General features: G+C 44.2%; 2 long non-coding RNA genes across 2 annotated transcripts in view; one reads left to right on the forward strand and one right to left on the reverse strand.

The window, feature by feature from the left end:
- The window catches only part of LOC117314176 (uncharacterized), a 30,075-nt gene extending 12,929 nt beyond the window's left edge, over nt 1-17,146 (forward strand). Inside the window, exons 3-5 of the long non-coding RNA XR_004528840.2 lie at nt 2,446-2,486; nt 6,831-6,948; nt 15,759-17,146. This is a non-coding gene — a long non-coding RNA (uncharacterized lncRNA). The remainder of the gene's footprint in view (nt 1-2,445; nt 2,487-6,830; nt 6,949-15,758) is intronic.
- LOC141275827 (uncharacterized) lies at nt 10,589-14,080 on the reverse strand. Its single transcript, XR_012324209.1, has 3 exons — nt 13,923-14,080; nt 13,281-13,432; nt 10,589-10,766 (listed from the first exon to the last, which is right to left on the reverse strand). It is a non-coding gene; the product is annotated as an uncharacterized lncRNA (long non-coding RNA).
- Nucleotides 17,147-18,381: the final 1,235 nt, after the last annotated feature.

The raw sequence follows: 18,381 nt of genomic DNA on the forward strand, positions 1-18,381 counted from the left end.
GAAATGCAGAGCAAAAAAAAAAGGAGTTTAAAAGTAAGAGACCCATCCTCCCCCTCTTAGAGACTGATGGTGTACACTTGCATATTAAAGGCTCTGTCTATTCTCGCAGCATAGAAACACATTTAAATTAATTTAAACTCCATAAGGGCATAAGTCAGGTCTGTTGTGCCCATTAATGTGTCACAAGAGCTTCACATACTGCTGTTAGATATTTATTGAATTCTTTATCTGTTGCTGATAAAGAATTACCCCCAAAACTTAGTGGTTTAAAACAACAAACAGTTATTAGCTCACAGTTGTGCATCAGGAACCCAGGCACAGTTTAGATGGGTCCTTAGCTCAGGGTCTCCCAGGCTGCAATCAATGTGTTGGCTGGGCTGCAGTCATCTCAACCCTCGTTTGGGGAGGACCCACTTTCAAGATTAGTTACAGCTGTTGAAAGCCTGCAGGTCCTAACTGGCTATTGGCTGGAGGCTTCAGTTTTTTGCATGTGGGCAGCTCACAACATGACAGCTGGCTGCTCTCTGAGCAAAAGATCAAGATACCCAGGACAGAAGCCACAGTCTTTTTATAACCTAACATCAGAATTGACATCCACCACTTCAGTCATATTCTGTTTGTTAGATGTGTCAATAAATCCAAACTACACCCCAGGGGAGAGGCTTACACAGGGTGTAATTATTGGTAGATGGGGGTCACTGACCAGCTTAGAGGCTGCCTACCACAAAGAATGACTGAAAGAACCCAGCATTTTCCACACTTATTTGACCTCCTAACTTTTTTCCAGTAATAGCTTTTAACTTAGAAAAACACTTCAGGAAACATGCAAAACTAATATGTATTGAGTGCTAGGTCCTAAGGCATAAGAATATATAAGACGATTCATTTTTAAATTTATTCCTTTTAAAAATATATGTTTTGAGTATGTAGCACTGCCTCCTTGAAGAGCTCAGATTTAGCTCATATTTGAGGAGTCCCTCTGAGAATGCATCATCCTAGAAGAAGCAGGCTTAATTGATCAGCAGTACAGATTCCAACCAAAAAAGATGGGGAAGGATTCTGTCATGTTGCAGCCTTCTGACTGACTAGCATGTGCCCTCCCTCATGTGCCTTCTTGATGGAGCACTGAACATGACCTTACCTTGGCTGGTGGGATGCTCCCACCAGGATTTTGAATTCTAAATGAGTCACATAAAGTGCAAAGCTAGTGAGCAAGTGTTCATGGTAGAAGTGGTATTGGAACTGTCAGAGTCATCAAAGCTGATGACAAATATAAAAATTCTCAATCTGGGTGCTTAGTAGAATTGTATTTTCTCATCCTGTAAAAGATTAGGCCTCCCTTGCTTTGGTCAGTTAGATGTGAGGGAAAGTAGCATGTGCTACATCAGAAAGAAGCTTTAAGAGCTGTTAGGTTGGCTAGCTGCAATTGGCTTCATGACTTTCTCTTTTCCAGTTTCTGAGATCATGGAAGCGTGAGGCGTCCAGTTTCTGAGATCATGGAAGCGTGAGGCGTCCGCTGGCCTGGGCCCATGATTGTAGACATATAATGGGAGTGAGAAATGAACCTCTGTCATCTAAGTCATTGAGATGTTGGGGCTGTTTGTCACTGCAGCATAATCTCACTGATACAGTAGTCCAGCAGTGAACATCAGCATTCAGTGTCCAGCAAATGGTAGATTGAGTGTCCAGCAGTGGTGCTGCCAGTGGTGGTAGCTTAACCAGCCATGATATTGGCTGTATTTTTTCTACCTACACTCGCTTCCTTCCTGCTTCCTTCCTGCAAGCTATATCCTTCCAATAAATCCCTTTCCTGCATAAATCACTCAGGACAGGTTTCCATGGCTTGCAGCCCCAAACCATGCCTAATACTAGTTAGTTCTGTTTCATGCAATAGGAGTCTATTGAGCCCAGAGTGCCTATCATTGTCTTAACTTCAGGCAAGTTTAAAATTGGAACTCAGTAATGAATAAGACACACCTCATCTCAAGTAACCTACAATCTCTTTAAACAAATAATATGCATACAAGTTGAGAATTAAATGAAACTAATTAAGAAATTTAAAATAAGTCATGTGACCCTGAAGGCACATGGGTGGGTTCTTTACCTAGAAATGTGCAGAAGAAACACACAGATAAAAAAGAGATAGGGGGCTTCCCTGGTGGCGCAGTGGTTGAGAGTCCGCCTGCCGATGCAGGGGACACAGGTTCGTGCCCCGGTCCGGGAAGATCCCACATGCCGCGGAGCGGCTGGGCCCGTGAGCCATGGCCGCTGAGCCTGCGCGTCCGGAGCCTGTGCTCTGCAATGGGAGAGGCCACAACAGTGAAAGGCCCGCGTACCGAAGAAAAAAAAAAAAAAGAGATACGGCATGTATATTTTAATCTCTTCGTACTGCACTTTACTTGCCAAAATTTGTCTTTTGATTTGAGCAATATTTTCTTGACACAGGAAATATGATTATTACAACAGTACCTGGCGCACAGGAAGCAGTGAGTATATATTTGTTGAATGATTCACTGAATGAATGTGATCAGGGGCACATAAGCTTTAGATTCAGTGACTTAGGGTTTGAGTCTTGCCTCTAACATTTATTAGCTGTGTGCTGCTGTACACGTTCCTTATGGTTACTGAGCCTTGGAACAGAGACACCTCACCACAAAGATGGAGATGCTATTATTGGTTTCCCAGGATGGTTGGCAGAATTGAATATATGTGACGGCATATAGGAAACATGCAATAAATGAAATATAGGCATTCAGACACCCACATATATGTACCTGTGTGTGTGTATACACTCCTCAGGGTGTATACACATTTCACTTCATTTATTAACTCATGTAGAAATAGTTCTTGAGCATCTACCTCATGGGACACACACTGCTGAGGACATGCTTACTGGCGAGCGTGACATAAAGCTCACAAGAAGTAGGATGACAAGGGACGTTCAGCAAGCTAGGAGACTACACTACAGGGAAAGTTTGGGCTGAACTCTTATAAAATCAGCAATCAGAACTTCCAAAGTCCTGGAAGTTCTCCCAAGTCCCACCCTCTATACTTCTCCCAGCTGAGAAAAAAAAAATCAAAAGGCAGATGAGGCAAATGCTATAAGTCACCTCTCCAATATCCATTTCTCTTTTCTCCTTACTCCTAGAAACTTGATATGTTCTTTAGGATTGTCATGTGTCCTGCTGTAAGACCACATTTCCTAACCTCTCCTGCAGCTGAGGGTGGCTGTGGGACTTGGTTCTGGCCTAAGAGATGTCAGCAGGAGCGTGCTAGGCATTTCTGGGAAGGATTTCTTTCCTGATGTAAGTGTCACCTCCTCCTCCCTGTCACCTCCTACTTTAACCAGCCTGGAGCATGAAGGGGAGGCCTGAGTGGAGTGAACATCCTGTGTTCAAGAGGACACCATAGGGAAAAGAAAGCCACCCACCAAAGATGGCAGGGAGGGGAGGTGGAGGAGGGGCCAAGGGGTCCTGATGGCGAAGCCGCCCTACGACCTGAATAAGCCACTATATTAAAGATATATATTGGAACATTACTCAGCCATAAAAAAGAATGAAATAATGCCATTTGCAGCGACATGGATGGACCTAGAGATTGTCATACTGAGTGAAGTAAGTCAGACAGAGCAAGACAAATGTCATATGATATCACTGAATAAGCCACTATTGTTTGGGTCTTCTGTTGGGCAGCAGAATTATGAGCCTTTGATGTTATGTTTATCCATCTGACAAACATTTAATGAGTGCCTCCTATGTGCCAGGCACTATTCTAAGCCCTGGGGATAGAGCAGAGCAAAAAAGACAAAAATACTTGTCTTCAAGGAGCTTACTTTTGGGGTCAAGGGTATAAACAAGACAAGCAGTGAAATATGTTATTACGTTAGTGCGCAGCTCTAAGGAGGAAAGTAAACCATGAAAGGAGGATGGAGGCTGTTGGGAGAGGGAGGGTTGCAATTTAAATGGGGTGACCGGGAAAGTCTTTGGTGAGGAGACTCATTGAATCAAGACCTGCAGGCAGTTAGGGAGCAAGTCATGAGGATACTGAGGGGAAGGATATCCCCAGAGATGTGGACCAGCCTTTCAAGGCTGAGGTGGAAAGATGTGTCCTAAGTTAGGGGACCAGCATAGACCCGAGTGCGTGGATGGAGCAAAGTGAGCAGGGTAGGAGGACAGGGGTCTGAGAGGTGACCGTGGGGAGTATGGATGAGGCAATCGTATAGGGCAGGGGTTGGCAAGCCTTTGCTGTAAAGGGCCGTTTGATTTTAGTCTTTGCAGCCCACATGGTCTTTGCTGCAACAGCTCAACTCTACAAGAAAGCAGCCGTAGACACTAAGTAAACAAATGGGCGTGGCCACGTTCCCAAACTTTATTTACGAAAGCAGGCAGCAGGCAGCTGGATTTGGCTGGAGGGTCATAGTTTGCTGATCTAATGCAGGGCCTTGTAGATCAGTATAAGGACCTTGGCTTTTACTAGAAGTAACCGGTTAGCGATTGGTAGGAGCATAGGAGTGACATGATCTGAATTGCATCTTACCAGGATCGCTCTGGGTGTTGAGTAGAGAATAGAAAATAGAGAGTGGGGGGTAAGAGTGAAAGCCTGGAGACCAGTTAGGAGACAACTGCAATAATCCAGGTTTGTGCCACATAAAATGTTTCCTTGCTTTCCAAATTACCGACAAGAGTATGACAACATTACTCAAATGATTTATTCAACCCACCACACCTCATGCACAATTAATGATACCCACCTCCCCTCCAAAGGGGAGGACCCCAAGTGCTTTGCAACCTGACTTGTCAAGCAGAATATGAAGAAGTCCTTATCTAATTGAAAGAGTGGGGGAGATTTTAAATAGGCAACATGCAATCAGCCAAATTAGAATAGACACAGGACAACAAGGCTCACACCCCCTACAAAAATCAAAAACAAAAGCAGCCCAGCCCCAGACGCAGGTGATCTGCAGAGAAGACCTGGGACCAAGGCTTTTTGTTGACTTCATGATAGAAGGGGTGCATAACAAATATTGAGATTTGGATAGCCAAAAAGAAGAGATATTTTCCCCCTTCTACTGCACATATTAAGCTGGCCCTGGGGTCAGGAAAGTCTCCTGATAATTGGCAGTCATATCTGATTGGGTCTGGCTGAGGCAGATGTACTCAATGGCCATCTATTGGTACCAGAGATTTGTTGAGTGGTGGAGTCGGGGGAAGAGGTTGGCAGACACTCTTTTTTTTTTTTTTTTTAAATTCAAGTCTAGTTGATTTACAATGTTGTGGCAATCTCTGCTGTACAGCAAAGTGATTCAGTTATACACGTATAGACATTCTTTTTTTAATATTCTTTTCCATTATGATTTATCCCAGGAGATCGGATACACTTCTCTGTGCTATACAGTAGCACCTTGTTGTTTATCCATTCTAAATGTACTAATTTGCACCTACCAACCCCAAACTCCCAGTCCATCCCTCTCCTGACCCCCTCCCCCTTGGCAACCACAAGTCTGATCTCTCTGGGCAGACACTCTTGTTGCCTCCCCATCACCTCTCCTCTCTTCCTTCCACTAAGGGGAATCCTCACCTTTATCCTCTCTGCTCTGAATGGCCAAGTCCCTGTGCAGACCGGGCCCTTCTCTGCCCCAGGGATGACTCTTTATTGGTCTTTGACAGCTGTGGGTTCTTGTTCTCCTTGGTAACTGTGGTGGCCATGAGAATGCATCTCTTAGATCCTCTAATGCAGGGAGCATAACTGGACATCGGCCCACCTGCTGTGCTTGAAAAGCCATCATTGATTTGGTCATGACTCATGCTTCCCATGGGCTGCTCCCAGCCAATGACAGTATGTGGCAGGGATATTAAGGCAGGCTTGTTCCTGGGAGACACAGGACTCTCCAGCAGGTCACTTCACCTTGAGTGCTCCCCAAAGGTTTTGCCAAACTTTCCTTAGGCTGCGCTGCAGGGTAAGATGCTTTCACCCAACCTTCCTTGCTTCTCTCCCCTCTTCACTCAGGGTCAGACCTACATTTCTATCTGATGGCTCTCCCAGACTCCAGCTCCCTCCCCATTTTCTTTCACAGGCATTTCCCCTAATAAATTTCTAGCTTGTTTAATCCTGTCTCAGCATGTGCTTCTTAGAGAACCTGAACCAACACACCAAGTAACAATTAAAGTGTAGGCATGTGATACAATTTTGGCCAATGCAATGCAAAGCGAAGTTGGGTGGGAGGAGCAGCTTCCAGGAAGCTTGTCTTTGTTCTTAGAAAAGGGATTCAGGGTAGGACAATTTTTTTTCTGTCTTAGCACTAGGGATAGGTCCAGATTTTGTGGAGCATAAAGCTTACATAATTTGAAACACCTTCTTTATGTAAAAGAATACATATACTTTTTATTTTTGAAAATTTCACAAAAGCATATGGTCATTTGAGTACATTGCTAAGCCTTGAAGGGTCCTATGAAAGTGAGGGACACTGAAGCTTAAGTTTCATTAGCTTCATGGCAATCTGCCTCTGCTCTTGATGTTGCCATCAACATGTGATGACTGGAGCTAGGGCAGCTATCCTGGGACCATGAGGGGAGCCAGCCCAAGAGAATGAGCCAACACAACGGAAGGAACACATGCTTGTTGATGTTTCTGAGCTACCTGAGTTTCCAACTCTGGAAGTACCCTATCTCTGCATTTAGGGTTTTAAGAGCTAACAAACTAATAAATGTTCTTATTCCGTAAGCCAAATTTAGTTGGGCTTTCTTTTATTTGTAACCCAAAGTGTTTTAACTGATACAGATTTATTTCTGAAAAGGTTTCATCTGCCAACCCCATTCTCTGTTATGCATTAGATGAAGAAGATCGGTCTGGGATAAGAAAAGAAAGGAAAGGCAAGGTGGTAACTGCAGAACAATTGGGTCTGCACAGCTGACGTTTCCTTGGAAAATCCAGCCATTCTTCTAAGATGAGGTGAATGAATGAATGAGTTGCAGAATTCACTTGCCTCTGGGAAAATGGTGAGGGTCCTAAAGAAGAGGAAAATGATCTAGACTTTGGTTGTGACATGGAGCCATGAATTGGTGGAGAGACAACAGGAATGCAGCAATGAGAACTTCGCAAGGGAAAAAGCACTGGCATTGAACCATAGGCCTTCATGGCACACATAAAATCCTCTACCTGGACCAACAATAAAAACTGGTATCTTGGTGGCTGTCAGCTAATAATAGCCAATGACATGTATTGAGCCCCGGGTTTATGTCAGGCAATGTACTAGGACTTTACACACAGGGTTTCACTTAATCCTCATAGAAAGTTTGTGAGGGTTGTTCCTCCTCCCGTTCTCTGATCCCACCTCCTGCTTCCTTAGGAGAACTGTTATCCCCTTTTACAGATTAGGAAATTGAGGTTCATAAAAGTTGAATAACTTGCCCAAAGTCACATAGTTATGAAATGATGGAGCCAGAATCAAATCTCAATAATTTGAATCTAGCGCTAGTTTCTTCTTGCCTCATTTTCTTCTATTTCAAGACCTTCTTAATTTTCCCCAAACTTTTAATATAAAAGGCCAGATAGTCAATATTTTCAGCTTCACGGACAAGTCTCTGGTACAATGATTCCACTCTGCCATTGCAGTGCAAAGCTTGCCATGACAATGAGTGTAGCTGTGTTCCAATAAAACTTTATTTGCAGAAACAGGCAGTGGGCCTGACTTGGTTTGTGGGCCATATAGTCTGCTGACCTCTGCACTACGTCATCACTCACTTGCTTCTCTTATTAGCTCTCCCATTGCTTCTACCACCTGCTACAACCATGCCCATTCCTGGTGACATACAGAGTCCAGATGACTTCAGTTCAGTTGTGACAGCACAGGAAGATTACTATGAAGCTATTGAAGCTTCAGCTACATCAGGGCACTTGTACAGGCTTCTTCTAAGGCCCTAGGTGGGTCTCTAGCAATTGCAGAGGGAGATATATACAGATATAGATATATTTGATTTGCATAAGAAATATATTTTAACAATACCTCCTTTTCCTCCTACTTCCCCTCATGCAGGAGGCATTGAAATGGTCACGGGCATTTTGGGGGTCTGGCCTAAGAGGAACGATTTAATTTGGTTCCAGGGGTATATCTTTGCGGTTCACAGTCTTATATGTGTGTGGTTAGGCTATTGCCTGCCACCTAGTGTGGGAATGGCTTCCAGAGCACTCCTATGACCCACTGTGGCACCCGCCCATCATCGTAACCTGAAGGTGTAGGGCTAAAGATGACACAGTGCCAGGAAAGTGTCCTACAGAGCCTGGCACTGGAAGCAAGTGGGTGGCAGGGAGAAACAGGCTTAAAATGTAGCAAGGCATTGCCCTGTCTGCGGAAAATTCCTTAAAGCATCAGACATGTCAATTTCTTAGTGGAGGACTGGGTTCTCAGCCAAGTCTAATCAAACCAGAATTTCTCTCTTTTCAGGAAAATACTTGATCATGCAGCACACGTGACTGTGAACGCACACACATTTTTTACGGGTAGTGCACAGAACAGTAAGGCGCTTAATGAACGTTAGCTACTTTATTTCATTTTGCCCTCATTGTTCTACAAAAATGAGTGGAAAATAGAAAATTGATAACATTGGTATTAGTACTAAGAAACATGGCTCTCAGAAATGTAACACAATATTAAGAACCCAGAGGGAGAACATGGAGCAGACAAATCAGTGGATTTTCAGCCTCATGTTGACGCTTACTGACGTAAGCTGACCGACCATATCCATTGGTGAAGGAAAAGAATAAGATGAAAGAACACGTACAAAGTAAGGGACCCATATCATCAAAGATGATGCATGACTAGAAATTCCACTGTGTTTCTGCAACTGGGAGGAAGCCTCCCCTCCTTCACCTCTTATGACATTTAACTTAACACATTTTCAGCAGGTCATTTGTATAAAAGTTGGGCAGTGACTAAAGACACCTGATGTCCCCGAGCCTCAGCTTCTTGATCTGTAAAATGGGGATGATACTAATAGGATTAGTGTGAGACTTGCACTAGGAAATGTGTGTGAATGTGTGTAGCAGAGGGTCGGGCCACCAGTGGGTGCTCAATATGTTTAACTCTCTTCCCCACACCCAGTTGTTGGACATGGAGGGATCAGCAGGCCAACTTTAAGGACCTTGTTTGCCGATGTTCCTACCATTTCCCCAGTCTGTCCACGGGCTTAGGGATGGTGCTGAGTAACATCCTACACTTGCTCAGAAATGACTTCAATTGTCTGCAGTAGGTGCAGCTCCCTGGTCTGACATGAGAGTGTCTGGCAACCCTGGGCCGCTAGGAAATAGATCCAGAGTGATGAGTGCTCCAGAGAAGGTATGAAAAGGAAGGGAAACACCCTGAACCTTTGCGGGGAAGAAGAAATAATGGAGACCTGATCCTCATTGAACTGGCCCTGAACTTGATCCTTGGAGAGAGGTGCCTATGCCATGAGCATTTCACCCTCGCATCTATCCTGCAAGCTGGAGATTCTTATTCCCTTTTCACAGATGAGGAAACTGAGGCACACAGGTTCCAAGGGACTTTCCCAAGGACACATGGCAGGACAGGGGCAGAGCAGGGCTAGAGCTCCAATTCCCTGAATCCATCTCTAGTGCTCTGTGGTACTTACCCTCCCCCATCACAGATTCCATGGCTCTCCCCCCTGCTCATGGCCAAGGGTTTGGGATGGCTCCTCTGGTCCTGCTCTACCCCTACCACCTACCCCTACCACACAAGAGGAGAGACATTCTGTGTTGTTGCTCTCCCTGATAAGCCAAGCATCTAGAAATTCTGTCTAAGGTCATGGGGGTGTCTCTGAGGATGCAGGACCTTGAATTCCCAGTCCAGACAGCTTGGTCTCTATTTTTAGGAGTTTATCAGAAAGAAAACACTCTATTCAAGATCTTCACTCATTCATTCATTCCAGTGTGTGATGAGGGTCTGCTATGTATCAAGAGCTGTGCTGGGTGCAAGGATACAATGGTGAACGTGACAGAAGTGGTTCCTGTCGTCCTAGGCCTTGTGGTCCAGTGGGGAAGACAGACAAAAAGACGGGCATACAAATAAAACATGTTACTGCAAAGGGTGATGAGGATTAAGTAGGAGTCCAAATAGGAGGCTGAGATAGAGACTAAAACTTTGGTTCAGGAGTTGCAGGGAGGCCCCTCTGAGGAGATGACATTTAAGCCTAGTCCTAAAGGATGCAGAGGAGGCGGCAAACAAAGGGTGAGGAGTGGGGGTGGGGAAGGTTCCAAGGTAAAGGGAACAGCCACGTGCCAAGCCCTGAGACAGGAAATTTGGGCCTGTTTGAAGAGCTAAGGAGGCCAGTATGGCTGGAGCACAGGGAGAGATGAAGAGAGTGGTCAGAGCTGAGTTTGCAGAGGTTGTCAGCCAGCTAATGGAGGGCCTTGTAGTCATGGGAAGGAGCCGGCTTTTACTCAGTGCCACAGGAAGCCACTGAACTTGAAATGCATTGCTTTCTAGCTGTATTTTGATGTTATAGTAAATCTGTAGAAATGTGAAAGTCTCAATTTGGACATTCATCTCATGGTAGGCTGATTGAATTAATAACCTCAATTCTTCACCCCTCTCTATATCCATGTGCTTTTTCATGTGACTTTCCAATTCTCAATAAAGATTTACCTGAAATCTGGGCTGGACGTATGACTTACCTTGAAAGAACTGTTAGCAAATGTGATGCAAGCAGAGACTTGGAAAAGCACTTTCATGTTTCTACTTCCTCTGTCATCATAAACCATATCTGGGCTAGCTGGAAGGAGAAAGACATGGATCAGAGCTGGGACCCAGTCATCTCAAGGCCATCCTAGATCAGCCAACAGCCAGCCAGTTCCCATACCTGGAAGTGAGCTTAGCAGAACTGATTAGCCAAAACACAACTGATCACAGGCACGTGAGTGAGCCCAGCCAAGATCAACCCAGCCCAGAACAGTCTGACCGTGCAGACTTGTTAGCTAATAAATGTTTATTGTCACATGTCATTGAGGTTTTCTGGTTATTTGCTACACAGCATTATAGTGGAAATAGATAACTGACATACACTTCAAACTGAAGCTGCTTATATCTAAACTCCTGAAACCTCAAAATCAATCATTCAGATGGAGTGTCTGGATGGTTTAGTTCCTTCTAACACAAACTCTGGAAACTTGTATCTTGTATTCAAATCCCAGCTCTGCAATTTATTACCTGTCAATGATTGCACAAAATATTTCACTTCTCTGAGCCTCAGTTTCCTTATCTGTAGGATGGGTTTAATGATTATACCCACCACATAGGTTGTTAGAAGAATCAAATGAGAAAACACTTCGTAGGTGTTAAACACTCTCTCTGCAGCTTTTAGTTGTAATCACCAACATATTCATATATGGAGAACAGAGAATAAAAGCAAAAAGGAAATAGAAGCAGCCTGGAAAGCATGGCCTGGGGAGGATATATAAGAACTTTTATAGAGCCTTGTGTTGACAGTCTGCTGTGGTTAGTAGGTTGCATCTGTTGTAGGGAAGAACCAGAGAACATAACATGTTCCATGGGGCATGACGTGCTTTGGTTGGAAATCACTTTTCAGGTGATGGATTGAAAAGGATAGCCAGAAGCTAAGAAACTGTCAGGCTGGTGTTACCAGCGCCCCAGAGATGGCCTCCCAGGCTGGCATCATCCACAACAGCACAAGGAGGCATCAACCAGCAGCACTCCACTCAGCAGAAGTAAATGGTCAATGTGTCCTACCTGTTAGACATGGTCCTGAGACCAACAGTGGCTGATCTGGATAAGGGTCACTCTCACCAGCCAGACAGCATCTGAGGATTGTTCCTCCTCCTGTTCTCTGATCCCACCTCCTGCTTCCTCCAAGGCCCTGCCTCATTGATTCCTCCCTCTTGCCTCTTAAAGCCCTGCCTCTCCCTGAATCCAAACGTGCTTAAGCACCCCTATTACAAAACCATCTCTCCACCGGGCCATGCTCGCCCTCCTTCCTTTCCTGCAACACTTCTTCAGAGAGTTGCCTACATGTCCCACTTCTTCCTAACTCTCCATGTTTGCCTTCACTTCTCAGAAGCATTCGATTCTAGTTGTTTCTTGGTCCCCAACAACCAACTGTTTATAAAAGCCCAGAGACTTTACATCCTTAATATCTCTCACTTCCATTGTCTTGTTTGGATGTCTATGACCTTGGTTTTGATACTTTTTTTTTTTTTTTTAGGAAGTTGCAATAATCTCCGGTCGCTTTCTTTACTAATCTACATTCTATATCATTTCTGAACTCTTCTCTCTGAATCACAGTTCTGAGCCTGGCTTTCTCCTGCTCAAAACCTCTCAGTGGCTCCCCATTGTCCACAGAAATCGTTTGAATTCTCTAGATTATCTCAAAGACCTTCATGCTCTGGTCTCATCCAGCTTTCCAGTTTATTTGCCACCACGTTCATTCATGAGTCCTATGTCCCATCAAACTTAACTATTCTTTATTCCTTGTGCATACTGAGTACTTGAATACCTCTGTGCCTTTGTTCATGCAGTTCCCCCTTCCTAGCAGTCCATCCCTGCAATTTCTACACACCTAACTCAAACCAAATCTTCAAAGCCCAGCATAAATACTTCCTCCTCCATAAGGCTTATTTTATCTTTTCAGAAGAAAGCAATCTTTCCCTTCTCCATCCCTAGAAATGGATACTTTTGTAGCTTTTAGTATAGTTTTTGTACGTATTATATCTCTCATATTGGACTAGGACTTCTTGAGAATACAATGCATCTTTGTAACACTGCAATATGCAGCACTGTGCATTGCACATAACAACTGCCCAATTAGCATTTCTTGAACAAATAAATGAGTGTATTTAAAATACCATTGGCCTAAAGATGATAACCATAAGTCATAATTGCCAACAATTATACCATATACCGAAGTCATGTTTATCGTAAGTTAATCTAGGGGTTGCAAACTCGGGAGACTATCAAGGCCAAGAAAGTAGTGTAAATGGTAAAACAGGGTTGGGTAAGTACAGTGGCCAATGCTACGATGTCTGCCATATCTCATGGAGGCAGCTTCTACTCAGCGGTAGCCAACTGCTGCCAGTTGGAAATGTGGGCCCAGCATTACCAGGTCATTTGATTTTTAGAGCGATGCTAGAAATATAAATGTTTATGTGAAGTCTTCCAGTTTTTAAAAATTGGCAACTAGCTCAATTTTTTAAAGTTGGGCTGCAAGTTGGAAGTGTGGGATTGGAGAATATTGTATTCTGTTTAAGTGAAAAATGCTAGTTAATTGACTTACCAGACACCAGACTTATACTCAGTCAAAGATGGCTGGCTCTCCAAGAATTACAGCATCCTACAATGCATTTAAGGCTGGTTCTGGGGTTGATTCAGAAGGCACTTTGTGGCTTTGCCATGTCTAGGCTCCCCATTTCCGGCATCAATCATCATCTGGGAAAAGAGGGAAGAGCTTTCTGAGAATGGGAACCCTCTGGAGACAGTGGCATTGCTTTTTTCTGAGTACATCGATTTCCGAGGCTGTTCTCATTTCCTCTGTCTCCTGCACTGAGCAATCACTCTGCTGGCCTCTGGGCAGGTAGCAGAAAACTCCGAGGCCCAGTCTCCCAGCTTCTTAAACTTCGTATAATCTCAGTGGCTTGGCAGGGCCCACACTCAAGGAACTGAGGGCCAGACAGGAAACCACCATGTTCCCCTGAAGCCCCAGATCTTTGTTTGGCACCATTCTTATAGGACTTATTAATAATCTTAACAGTAACAAGGGGACCATGTATTGAACACCTAAGCTAGGCATTTCACAAGCTTTCTCACAACAATCATGCAAAGTACATGACTGGATTAATCAGGATAAGTTTATGGTTATAACAAGACAACCCCTAAAATTCCAGCAGTTGAACACGATGAAAATTTATATCTTGCTCACCTCACAAGGGTTAGGTCATTTGGGTTAAGAGGGGAAGCTCTGCTCTATGCAGTCATTTAGGGACCCAGGATCCTTCCACGTTGTGGCTGGACCCTCCTTTAGGGTATCAGGATCCTCTCTATTCAGCTGCAAGATGGGGAAAGAAAGAGAATGAGGACAGCACATGGGAGAGTTATATCAACCAGTCCTGGAAGAGCTCACATCACCTCCACTTACATTCTAGGGATCAGAACTCAATCAAGTACAGTCAGGCTGTGTGCCCAGGAAGGAGCAGAAGCAGATACTGGTAAACTCTAGCAGCCTCAGCCATAGTCGTCATTCCCATTTCCCAGAGGAGGAAAATGAGACTCAGAGAAGTTACAGCACTTCCCTAAGATCATATACTACTAAGTGGCACCTCAAACCTAGGCTGGTCTGGCACTGACATCCACTTTTATTCACTGCCCCACTTGGCTCTATTTGCATCTCCTATTCCATCTTGTACTGTGGGCATTAATGAATTTGAAGTACCCACTCCCATAAGACCACTTGCATCTGCAGAATATGTTATTGGCATATCCCCATGGGATTTTGCCTAAAAAGGCTCTCAACTCCCAAATCTTTGGGCACACACACTGCTTTCTCCTAGGATAGAAAAGGGAAAGAAAAGAAGCAGGCCACAAGTGATGTGTAGCTCACCTGTCCATCAAGGTTTACCTGGGACACTCTGAGACTAATAGTATACCACTTCATATTGTTAAATTTGCATATTGCTTCCCCCAACCCCAGTAGCTAGAGACCACATCAAATCTCATACTACCTGAATGCTCCAGAGCTCCGCCATAGACATGTACACATCATCAGTATCTATTCGTGTATTTTAGTTGTTCTCCTTCTTAGGGTTAAGATAGCTTAAAACGTTCGTACAAATGCAACAATGTCAACTATCTGAAGGAATTTGACAGTATAATTAGTTAGCTACAGATAGGAAACCTCAGTGTTACTCTTTCTAGAACTACGTTCCACCTGGGGGGAAAAAAAAAAAGACTTGGCTAGATGTTCCTGTTACACACTCTTTCAGCACTATGTATTCTAGTGTACTTCCTTCATGACACTCATGACAATTATAATTTTTAAAATTGCTTGTGTAATAATTGGTTTAATGTCTGCCTCTCCCTCTAGACTATAAATTCCATGAGGGCAGAGATCATGTCTTTTTCATTCACCACTTGTATCAGTCAGCTAATGCTGCATAATAAACAATGCCCTAACATGGTAACTTACAACAATTATTTATTCTCACTCATATAGCCACAGGTTGGCTGCAGTTTGATACATTTAGGCTGGTCTCCACTGAACTTAACTCCAAGCTGACACTACTTCTTATTCTTTAGAACCACTGGCGTGTTTTTCTCATGGCACTGACAGAAGTGCAAGAGGCATTGAAAGCAAACAAAGTCTCTCAAGGCCAAGTCTTGGAATTGGCACACAGTCACTTCTGTCCACACCCCATGGGCTAAAGTGAGCCACATGGCCAAGCCTGACCTCAGTAACATGGGGAGCAACATACTCCGCCTCTAGTAGGGACAGTTGCAAAGGGCACAGGTACAGGGATGGGTGAAGAATTGGGAACAATAATGCACTGCATTACATGGCTGTGCCTGCAGTAGACAGCACACTGCACTGCACATGAGATGCTAATATTGCTTGAATAAATATATAGGGTATTCTTAGTAAATTAATCTCTCTAGGCTGAGAAAAAAAACTACTGGTTGGTGAGGATTACCTAATGTGGCAGGATCATATAGCAAGAGATGAATTTGTGTTTGTTCTTCCTAAACCTTTCCCTCCTTGCAGTTACAGCAGGGAGCCAGGTGGACTTGCGTGCTTGCTTACGGGGTGGAAGAGCCGAAGCAACTGGAGCTGAGAGCTTTTCCAATCTTTTATTGAAGCCGCAGCCACTTGAAGAGAAGACGCCAAGGAGGACAGAGAGACTTTGAGAAGGGAGGATAGAGAGACTCTGGAAAGAGGATGACTTGCCCAGCCAGGGAGGGGAGTACTGACGTGGATCCTCCATGCACGGAGCCCCACGCACTGTTCTGTGGCCTAGTCTAGAAGATGGAAGAGCTTCAGAGAGGATGACTGTTCGGTGTGCCTGAGGCAGGGAAACCCTGGCCCCATCAGGAAAAAACCCCCAAACCCCATGACTGGCCCAGAAACAGGGACTTCTGGACCTCAAGGTCCCCTCTCCCCCACGAGCTTGGACAGTAAGGACGTCCGACCACTTCAGTCTCCCAGGTCCTGTTAAAGCCTTGGAACTTGAAGACGTTCCAATAAAGTCTGAGATTAAATTTTCCACATCCCAGGGGAATAAGGGTCTAGTGTCATAATGAAGGTGATTTAAAGGAAATTAAAAAATGCTATTTCCTGTATACCCAAGTTAGAGAACAGTTTATTCATACCCGTTAAAGTATAAAAATTATAGCTGGGAATTGGCAAACCAAGCCTCTTTGAAAGCTTAGTGTAATAATAGTATTTAAATATTTTGATCGTTAGCATTTTCATGTGAAATCTTATAAATCCATACAAAGGCTTGTGCAGAGCACTAGGAGAAAGATTCTGATAAGAAGATAAAGGACTTTCCTCCCCACCTTCCAGGGTTGGAGGTATCTTTTGTAAAACCCACACAATCCCAGATTGTGAAGTTAAATGAGCAATCGTGGTTAAATTATGCAGGCTCCCAGCTGTGCTGTGATGTTTGCACACTTTCTAGGAAGTGACTAATTATAACTAGTGCTTAAATACAAAAGACATACTGTCATTAAAAGAAAAGGAGAAAAATAAATCTTACACGTTTAGACCTTGGTCTCCCAGCACTGGCTGTCTCCGTCTGCGCGTGCTGGGCTGCTATAGCTGAAACGACAGGAGGGAAGTGACTGCTGCTTTCTGAACTTCATGTGAGAAGATGGGTCTAGACGTTCATGGGTCAAACGAGGACGCCAGACACAGAACAACTCCCAAGACTAAGAATCTGATGTCACCTGGTCACCTCACCAGGAAAGCAGGGAGGAGCAGAAACAAGGAGTAAGCCATGAGCAGAGCCGGGATCTCCTCCTGGTTATGTCCCTTGTTATTTGCGGAAGGTCATTTAGTGTTTCCGGGTCTCAATTTCCTGATCTGCAAAGTGGATCAACAATGCCTGCCCTAAATGTTTGATAAGTTTGTGTGTGTGTGTGTGTGTGTGTGTGTGTGTGTGTGTGTGTGTGTGTATTTTTTCCCCTGCAACAATCAATAGCCACTATTATTTGAGTGTTTATGAGGTACGAGGCCCTGGGCTGGAACCTGTGGATTTGGGGGCAAAGAAGAAATACAGAACTTCCTCTCCTATGCTCCCCCAGCCACCCTACTTGTCTTTATTATGGTGGTTTCTTCATTCATCTCCCTCACTCACCCTCACCATCGGGTCTTGCTTACATCCCCAGCACCTGTCATTGTGTCTGCAAGTAGTAGACACCTGATAAGTATTATTTGGAAGAAGGAAGGGAGACACCTTGTCTCATGTTGATAGAAAAGGATTTAAATATATTAGTCTTGCCTCATCTGTACCATAAAGTCTTTTGAAACAAGGAGTGTGTCTGACATTTCGCTTGGTATTCACTACAGTGCCCAGCAATTCTGAGCATGTAATTATTCATACGTTCTCATGAATATTTATTGAGCCCCGACTTTGTGGAAGGCACTATAACAGGTGCTGAGGACACAGCACTGAACAACACAGCCGCCCATCCTGCCTCCTGGGACTTAGGCTGGAAAGGATAGTCAGATCATTAATGAATTGTCAAACCGACAAATAGTCAACCATAAATTGTGAATAGTTAATGCAACAAACACTAGTAGCTGCCTTTTGAGATCATCGCTCCCTTCTTTCTTTTGCTAACAGAGCCCTGCTTTGTTTGAGAGGCCATATCCCCGGTTCTGAGTGACTCAACATCATTTAGTTGAATTGAACTAAACTGTCATGATACTTCCATTTCTCTCTGCCAGTCATTGGTCTGGAGTGGACATGTGACCGAGTTCTGACCAATAGGTTGTAAGGGAGAGTCTACTGGGGGCTTCTAAGAAATATTTTCAAGAGAAAATCCCTTTTGCCCCTTTCTCCATCCTTCTTGCTTGGGATGCAGTCATGTGGTGATGTGATATTTGCAGCTGTGGCAGTCATCTTGTGACACCAAGGGGACACATTGTTGACAGACTGATGATGGCAGAGCAGGCAGACTGAACATAGCTTGGTTCTTGATAGCATCTGTTTGAACCCAATGAATAGCTCCCTTTTTCCCATTCTGAGTTCTGAACAAATTGAGAAATCGGATAATGGAGGCAGAGATGAAGGGGAAAATATCACCTTGGTTGCTGATAAATGCTAACTATGAGGATGTAACTTAATGCAAGAACCAGTTGGGTCTGAGCCCCCAGGTTAGGC

Source organism: Tursiops truncatus, chromosome 11 (assembly GCF_011762595.2).
Source record: "Tursiops truncatus isolate mTurTru1 chromosome 11, mTurTru1.mat.Y, whole genome shotgun sequence".
Classification (NCBI taxonomy): Eukaryota; Metazoa; Chordata; class Mammalia; order Artiodactyla; family Delphinidae; genus Tursiops; species Tursiops truncatus.